The sequence below is a fragment of the Octopus sinensis genome, linkage group LG7 (assembly GCF_006345805.1).
Source record: "Octopus sinensis linkage group LG7, ASM634580v1, whole genome shotgun sequence".
NCBI lineage: Eukaryota > Metazoa > Mollusca > Cephalopoda > Octopoda > Octopodidae > Octopus > Octopus sinensis.
In genome coordinates this window covers 85214161-85224390 of record NC_043003.1, presented here as the reverse complement: position 1 = coordinate 85224390, position 10230 = coordinate 85214161, and positions in this window count along the sequence as shown.

Below are 10230 nucleotides of genomic sequence, written 5' to 3'. Positions count from 1 at the left end.
TAACCATTTCTATTACAGGCACACGGCCTGAAATTTCAGGGGAGGGAGTAAGTCGATTACTGGTATTCATTTTATTGACCCCGAAAGGATGAAAGGCAAAGTAAAGTCCACCTCGGTATTTAAAGACGGACGAAATACCTATTTCTTTATTACCCACAAGGGGCTAAACATAGAGGAGACAAACATGGACAGACATAGGTATTAAGTCGATTACATCGACCCCAGTGCGTAACTGGTACTTAATTTATCGACCCCGAAAGAAATGAAAGCAAAGTCGACCTCGGCGGAATTTGAACTCCACGTAAACGGCAGACGAAATACTGCTAAGCATTTTCCCCGGCGTGCTAACGATTCTGCCAGCTCACCTCCTTTTATGCCATGTAGGAAATAATAAAACTCCTCTCGACCGGGATTTGACTTAGCTTTTAGGCTAAGTCAAAAGTTTTCAGCCCCTGCTTGCACGAATAGAAATTTTTAGTCCGGCACTGGACATACCATCACAACCCTTTGAGGGGCTTACCATTATCAGCCTATCGCAGGACATTGAATTTTATCTCACTGTCTCTTCTTTCCTATCTCCTGCTCCCCTATAAACTCTACTTCATGTCTTTCTTTTTCTCTACGCTTGTATGCATTGTTGCTGGATGTGCGGGTGTGTACGCATATGTTTATGTGAGTGCGTGTGTGCATGTATTGGGTTGTCCGGAAAGTTTGTGCTGATTTTTAAAGGAAAGAAAAAGGTCAATAAATACTTGCATTACATATTTAATCAACCAAATATGAACCATGCACGATACGAACCACTTCTTCTCAGAATTGAGGTGCTCGGGAGGGTAAGTCGAAAGGCAAGCTACTATAAAATCAGCACGAACTTTCCGGACAGCCCAATACAATTGCATCCGGCTGCAAGGTAGGGCAGATTATCCACCGAATAAGCGTAGTGGAATGCTTTTGGTCTATTTAAAATGAATTTAATTCCTTCAACGCATGCTCTCTAATGTTAGAATTTTACAGCGATTTCATACGCACAAATACGCACGCATACGCATGCATACGAATTTGATGTTTATCATTTTTCTAGATTTGTGGATCTTTTCACGAAAATATATTCCAACTTTTCATATACAGTTTCGTTCACGCTGACGGACAAATTATTGAGTTGTCCGGAAAGTTCGTGCTGATTTTTAAAGGAAAGGAAAAGGTCAATAAATACTTGCCATTACATTTTTAATCAACCAAATATGAACCATTTTGTTGCACAATGCGTCTCCATCTTTCCTTTAACTCGAAAATACCCGCTTCCCAGAATTAAAATGGTTTCATGGCAAAGAATTCATCAAGATATCTTTTTACGTATCTAAGGAATTGAAATTTTTACCATTAAGACTATTCTGCAGAGACCTCAAATAGGTGGAAATCCGAAGGTGTATATCTGAGCTGCAGCAATTTTTGTCTGGTTCCCAAGCATCAAGTGCCGAAAATGAACTTTCTTATCTTCCATTTTAAAGGGTTACAGAATTAACACAGGCTATAGGAGTATAAACCTTCTTCCATGAAAAGATAGCTTAAACTGTGCTCTAAATGGAGGTGTAGTCAAAACCTATTTTATGGACTCAACCATGTTCTAAAATAAGTCGAAAGGTAAGCTACTATAAATCGGCACGAACTTTCCGGAAAACCCAATAATTTGATTGAGCGGATGGTGGGGCAAGTGTTGGTATTAATCAGTGTGTATGCTTCTTTTATCGCGTCTCTTGGTAAAGCTGAGTTGATTCTTTTCCGCATCGTCAACCCCCTCTCCAATAGTGAGATTCAAAGCAGATTGTGAGTAGTAGTACCTTCCACTCTTCACTGTTTTTCACCTTGAAGAAGCTGTTCTTCAGTTGGACTTTGAATAACTTCTTTGTCAGTTCGCATTATGGTTGTTTCAAGTCAGCTGGCTAGAGGAAGCTTCGCCAGTTTTATGCCAACTAGCCCTAGCAACACACACTGTATATATATATATATATATATATATATATATGTGTGTGTGTGTGTGTGTGTGTGTGTGTGTGTGTAAAAAATACAAACTGGGACAAGAACGCAAAACATTTAGAAGACGTTACAAGAAACACGGACGGGACATTCGAAGCCTTCGATCTTCATTCAGGAACCGGATCATTCTCCCAATTTCGGCTGATTAATCTTGTGATTGTTCCGATCTGGCCAGCCCCAAAGGAAAATCTAAGCCAAGCGCATTAGATTTCTTGGAAGAAAGCCTCGAATGTATACAAAACAAGGACGGAAAAACGGACGATGTTACACGAATAAGAATACGAAAATACGTAAAAACAATAATGATAATGATAATAATTTCAGCCGAAATTGCGAGGATGATCCGGTTCTTGACTGAAGATCGAAGGCTTCGAATGTCCCGTCCGTGTTTCTTGTATCGTCTTCTAAATGTTTTGCGTTCTTGTCCCAGTTTGTATTTTTTTACATATATATATATATATATATATATATATATATAGCGACGCCCGTACCCTTTTGGTCTTATACACACACACACACACACACACACACACACATATATATATATATACATACATACACATACATACATACATAGATACATACATCCTTTTACACTTTTAAGTGTATCCCTTCACACCCTGCACACATCAAAATACTAATATCCATAAGTTCCTGCATCGTTCATTCGCATATAGTTCATTCTGTATAATTCCTTCTGCTCTTGGAATTTTTGCTCCCGAAGTTGTAACCCAAGTCTTAAAATGTCTCTCATTGTTGGAAACTCGGAAAAAGGAAGCGCTTTTCCTATGCCAATTAACAGTCTCAAGTGGGATGACATCTGGCCTCTAGCCTTCAGCGTTGACATCTTGTAAATATATGAAAAGAGTAAAAACTCATCTAACCAATTCGTTTAATCAATTAAAAGATAATATAAGGTTCATTTAACCAATTAAAGATAATAGAGCGATATTTTGAGTCTAATCAGTTTTTAATGTAAATTTTCAGTTACTGTTCGAAAACAACACCATTGAAAATCTATATATATAAAAGTGAAGTTGTGTGAGTGTCTGTCTCCTACGATTTAGATTCCTAACTACTCTCACATTTTGCGGTGCAGTTTAACCAAAACCGTGTATCTTATAGTCGTGATTCATATCGAACCCTTCTGGGTATTAGCGCGCGTCTACGATGAGTCTACGATTTTAAAAATAATTTACCATAATTGTTTTCCATTTTAAAGCATATTTTTTAAATAAAGGGAAGTAACTCTCTAAAAATGTCTACGATGAGTCAACGATTTAAAAAAAAATTTACCATAATTTTTTTCCATTTTTAATGCATTTTTTGCTGTTTTTTGGCTATAACTCTCTAAAAATGCTTTATAGTTATTTCCCTTTCAAACCCGAGCAACGCCGGGCGATACTGCTAGTTTAAGATAAAATTGATGTAGGTTCGAGTTATTTTAATCCATTTTGGTTTATATATCTCTGGGTGTAAAAAGGCACAATAACTCCACTACCAAATTAGATTTTTAGTAAGTTATTAAAATTGACACACCCTTATATATGCTTATGTATATATAGATGAGTTTATGTGTTCTATATACATATACATGTATATGTATGTATCTGTACACACACACACACACACACACATACATATATACTTATGTATCCACACACGCACTGTTACATATATACACACACATGCATACACACTCCCACATACAAAACTACATATATGCTTAGAAGGGTGCAGTGCTAATATTTAGGTGCGGTACTGATAAAATACTTGCAATTTCTTCTATCCGTTAACGACATTATAGCCTACAATTATATTTCACTGTGTGAGTTTTCCATTAAAACATGATAATTTATATTCTGGATGGAAGCACTCCGTCGGTTACGCCGACGAGGGTTCCGGTTGATCCGATCAACGGAACAGCCTGCTCGTGAAATTAACGTGTAAGTGGCTGAGCATTCCACAGACACGTGTACCTTTAACGTAGTTCTCGGGGATATTCAGCGTGACACAGAGAGTGACAAGGCCGGCCCATTGAAATACAGGTACAACAGAAACAGGAAGTAAGAGTGAGAGAAAGTTGTGGTGAAAGAGTACAGCAGGGATCACCACCGTCCCTGCCAGTCTGGGAATCGAAACCACGATCCTATGACCGCGAGTCCGCTGCCCTAACCACTGGGCCATTGCGCCTCCACAATTTATATTCTAATAGGTATTGCATAATTGTACTGAGGAACTTACACTCATCTAGTATCATAAAATATATTTATCAAGTAAGAGGTTTTAATTACATGTATTACCAATTTAAAAGCAAGAGGTGATAATTGAGTTTATTACCACTTTAAAAGTAATTATCTACTAATCAGATGTGATCAATGAGAATTGTCGCAATATTTTCTACAAAAGGTCGGGAGGTTTGAAGCAACTCTTGTAAGCGTGTTATATGCTAGTCTGTTGTATCACGGCTATAATGTCTCATACGGTTTTGGATATGTACTTAATTTTTATCAATCCTGGAAGAATAAAATTCTACCACCGCGGGATCTGAACTCAAAATATAATGGAAATTGTCAAGTAGCGATTTATAAAAGAGGCTCAAAGTCACAAATCTTAAAAAGGAGAAACTTAGATTAAATGTACACCACTTTCTGACTGATGCTTTATTTTATTAACTCCGAAGAGATCATAGTAAGTTGCAGCAAGTTTTGAATTCAGAACCTCGAGATGTAATTACCACGAAGCATTTTGTGGGCTGATCTACCGACTATGTCCTCTTTTCTCATTCAGTCTCATTCAAAGTGGTAAGGATTTCTGGCTTAGGTACAGAGGATGGGACAGAGTCAATTATTTTGATGCCAGTATTTGATCAGTGCTTTATTTTATCAACCCCAAAATGATAAATGACAAAGCAGACCTCAAGCTAGCCCAGAACGTAAAGAGACTTAATTAAAATCCACAAGGTATCGACCCTATAATCTCATCATTCTTCCTTCCCTCTCTTTTGCTACTAATAAAAGATGTATTAATTATGGTACGGTGAGGCATTTTGTATGGATTATGTTTTGACGAACTTTTTAAAATTCTCAATTATTTTCAGCTCCTGGTGTAACTGATTCTAAAGAGAGAAAACTGCAGATGATCAATCTCTGTTGTAACTGATATTAATAAATAGACTGCTGGAGAAGATCAACTTCTATTGTAATAAATATTAGTGAATAGGTTGCAGATCAACTTCTGTTGTAAATGATATTGGTGAGCGGAGTGTGGGAGATCAACCTCTGGTGTTGCTGATATTACTGAGCAGGTTAGAGAAGATCAACTGTTGGGGTAACTGATATTAGTGAGCAAGCTGTAGAAGAAAATCAATCATGATTAGTGAGCAGACTTCAGAAAATCAACCTCTGTTGTAAATTATATTAGTAAGCAAATTGCAGGAGAGGATCGACCCCTTTTGCAATTGATATTAGTAAGTAGACTAGAGAAGATCAATTTCTGTTATATCTAGTATCTAGTATTAGTGAACATAAGATTACATAAGATTAACTGTTGGTGTGACTGATAATAGTGAGCGAACTTCAGAAGTTCAATAGCGGTTGCAACTGATATTAGTAGGCAAACTGCAAATGAACAACAACTGGTATAACTGATATTAGTGAACAAATTGCCGAAGATCAATCACTATTATAATTTATATTAGTGAGGAGACCGCAGGCGATCATGTTTGCTGTAATTGATATGTTAGTGATATTGATGTTTGTGAGCAAACTGCAGAAGTTCGGCGAAATTTAGTTTATTTCCAATTTATATCTCAAGAAAAATAATTGTTGAAACAGCTTGAGTAAGTACCCAACTATCTAAATGAGATTAAGTCAGTAGTTCAGTGCTCATTCACCAATAAAACAGTTTGAATGGGAGCCCACAAAAACTGCTGTTGCAGTAGATCAACCTCAGGTCAGCCCTGTTTGAGCAGACCTGCGATCAAAAGCATTCTATCTGTGATCATTCTAAGATATTTGCACACTGTATTTTGGCCGTGTCGGTATTGTAGGAGGCGAAACCAAACTCTTCATCGCATGCTAGGATTATTGACTCTAGCAGAACCTAATGAAAATATCCGTAAGTTGAGATGTAGATGATATAACACCCTATGACTATACAATACGACAAGACGATACTTAGTAACTGGAATAAAGTACAATGGAAATCATCCAGCACATAGCAAACTTCATATATCAGAGGTTCAAGTTCTTTATTAATTCCACGAAACATGCCCGGAATTGCCACTGTACATGCTTAAGATCGGATTAAACGTTTGTCATAGGTAATTTTAACTTTAACCAACTGAAATTTTGAAAATTGTCATCGTTTTCCCTGACGAGCTTTTTATCGCCTCGTCACAATGGTAATTTTAATGAATTAATTTATTTTTCGTTTAGCCCCGTATCAAAAATACTCTTTACTCTTTTACTCTTTTACTTGTTTCAGTCATTTGACTGCGGCCATGCTGGAGCACCGCCTTTAGTCGAGCAATTCGACCCCGGGACTTATTCTTTGTAAGCCCAGTACTTATTCTATCGGTCTCTTTTGCCGAACCGCTAAGTGACGGGGACGTAAACACACCAGCATCGGTTGTCAAGCAATGTTGGCGGGGACAAACACAGACACACGAACATATATATACATATATACGACAGGCTTCTTTCAGTTTCCGTCTACCAAATCCACTCACAAGGCATTGGTCGGCCCGGGGCTATAGCAGAAGACATTTGCCCAAGATGCTACGCAGTGGGACTGAACCAGGAACCATGTGGTTAGTTAGCAAGCTACTTACCACACTTCCTTAGCTATTGTTTTGTTATGCAAACATTGTGCCTCTCCATCATGATATACTGCATAAATTGGTGTACTTATGCATCCATAGTTAATTAGAATAATTACAGTTTTTACACTAACGTAACAGTTCACAGCGTTCGATACAATACCACCTTATTTAAACGACGGCATACAAGTTGTTACTTATTTCATACTGATTTCTTTATTTCTTTGTTGTGGGTGAGAAAAGTGGCAGCTGTTACATTATGAAGTGCTTATAAATCTTCACTTGACAAAATAATAAACAATAGCGAGTTCATGTTTAAACTCAATATTTCCATCGATCTCTTCGAACGAACACTGAATTTAAATCATCAACTACTTATTTATTGCCTGTGAAGTTCGTAAAAACATACATGTCCCAGTACACACACATATATATTATAAACTGTCTGACAGCGTGCAAGCACTATAGAGAGGTGCTTCTGGGCAAAGAGATTAATAACAATCAATAAGAACTAACGAATGGGAGTCTTATGCAGTCAACATGCTAGAAATATTAGTCAAATCTCGCACAAATCATGTTTTGTCGTCTTTAAAATGGATCGACACAAATACATTGATTAATGTAGTACCATATAAAAAAATATTTGAAGGAGGAGGCGGAATGGTCACAGCTTGAACTCATTTGCTCATAAGGCTACTGGATTAGGATTGATCTAAGAATAAACAAGAACAAACAACAACAGAAACTGCAGCAGCAGCAGCAACAACAACAACACACACACACACACACACACTAACATAATTGGCATTAGAACAATTCAGATTTAATGTGTTCTGACTATAGAAAACGATGTTCTTTGACTTGCCAATTTATTATTTTCTTGTTATTTTCCTGAATAGATATCAATGTCGTTCACTAATTGTATAAATCCACAGTAATTTTTAGCTGGTGGGATATTTGCTGAGTATAAGGCATGGCAAACAGTAAAATTTCAGAATCTGTTGAGACAGTAAATTATGGCTGACTAACAGCGCTATTGTTATTAAGAATAAGGGTATTGAGAATGAGGCAGGAATCCAAAAAGGAAAATAACCCCACACACCTACACACACGTGTGTTTGTATGTATGTGTATTTTATGGGTAGTTGTAGATAAAAATAATCTAACAGGCGCATGAGTGGCTGTGTGGTAAGTAGCTTGCTTCCCAACCACATGGTTTCGGGTTCAGTCCCACTGCGTGGCACCTTGGGCAAATGTCTTCTACTATAGCCTCGGGCCGACCAAAGCCTTCTGAGTGGATTTGGTAGACGGAAACTGAAAGAAGCCCGTCGTATATATGTATATATATATATATGTATGTGTGTCTGTGTTTGTCCCCCTAGCATTGCTTGACAACCGATGCTGGTGTGTTTATGTCCCCGTCACTTAGCGGTTCGGCAAAAAGAGACCGATAGAATAAGTACTGGGCTTACAAAGAATAAGTCCCGGGATCGAGTTGCTCGATTAAAGGCGGTGCTCCAGCATGGCCGCAGTCAAATGACTGAAACAAGTAAAAGAAAGAAAAAGAAAAGAAAAGAAAGAAACATAAATTAACGGAGTTAAAAAGGCGGCGAGCTGGCAGAAACGTTAGCGCGCCGGGCGAAATGCTTAGCGGTATTTCGTCTGCCGCTATGTTCTGAGTTCAAATTCCGCCGAGGTCGACTTTGCCTTTCATCCTTTCGGGGTCGATTAAATAAGTACCAGTTACGCACTGGCTGGGTCGATATAATCGTCTTAATCCGTTTGTCTGTCCTTCTTTGTTCCCTCTGTATATAGTCCCTTGTTGGCAGTAAAGAAACAATAAATTAACGGAGTCCTCAATATATTTTTGTAGAGCTGTCGCGGGCAAACTGCGGCCCGCGATATTTTCTGAATGGCATGCCCGATGAAGAATTTCTTTAAATGTTTTTAGCCGTGTGATTTGCATGGTGATGAGTCATATCTCACGCAGTCTGCTTCATCGTCCCTGATGAAGAGTGTCAACTTAATTTTTACAAGGAAAGATTGATACAAAGTTTTGCCGCCTCTTGGGTTCGTCAGGCAATAAAGTATTTTCTTTTTTCGGTTTTCAGGCATTTGTATTTATAAGGTTTTAGTTCGTCGTTTGAGTAGGTCGTAGTGATTTTTTGGTAGGTATGGTTCAAGAGTGTATTTTCGTGACATATAAACATCAATTTTATGGATGAATTTATTGAGCGTATAAAGAAAACTTCGAAGTCGCTTGTACACACATACAACACATACACACATACACACAAACACACATACACACACACACGCGCCATATATCACTACATGTCTCTTCAGATCCGAAATCGACTTGCAAGCTCTTTCACACACTCGTCGTCGTCGCCGGCAGCTTTATCCCGTATCCGAGAATTTAGCTTGACTCTTCCTTTCTTGCTATATGTCTTGGCCCTACACAGAGTTTAGAACTCCCGATGATATCACTCCCAGAGTCTTTGGTCCACGCAAGCTCCTCCACCACGACAAGGTGCGACCATCAGAATGGGTTTTCACACACTACACACGTAGGATCACCCGGTCTAAGATGAAGGACGTTGTAGGTGATTGACATACGCAGTTTTAGAAAGGAGTACACGGCCAGACGTTTCACATCTTCATTTTATGTTCCCATTGAGAACATCCATCCATCCATCCATACATACATACATACAAATGTGTAATCAAGATGATGCCGTCAACATCAGACGTGCTGGCTAATATTCCTTTTTGAACATTTTCATCCACTTTTATGCCGATTCCTTCAGCCTAAATTCAGTGATTGGTCTATTTCTCCCATTATAAATAAGGGAAATACCTTTTACTTAGCAACGTAGCGTTATTCAGACCAGCTTTTTAAAAATATGTCTTATACCTTGTGGAATTTCGCTAACACTATCATGGCTGAAATTAATAACACCGCCGACGTGCATATATAAATTATATTAGTATACCAATGAAGGCGGCGAGCTGGCAGAAACGTTAGCACACCGGGCGAAATGCGTTGCCGTATTTCGTCTGCCGTTACGTTCCGAGTTCAAATTCCGCCGAGGTCGACTTTGCCTTTCATCCTTCCGGGGTCGATAAATTAAGTACCAGTTACGCACCGGGGTCGATGTAATCGGCTTAATCCGTATGTCTGTCCTTGTTTGTCTCCTCTGTGTTTAGCCCCTTGTGGGTAGTAAAGAAATATATATTAGTATACCAAGTAGAAAAATAAAGAAAATAAGTAGAGTTCCATAATTTATTCGTCGTGTGTATTCTTAGGATTTACATATCATCTTTGCACAAATGGTTATTCTTGGTAGAGGTCACTGTTGAATTTTGCAAAG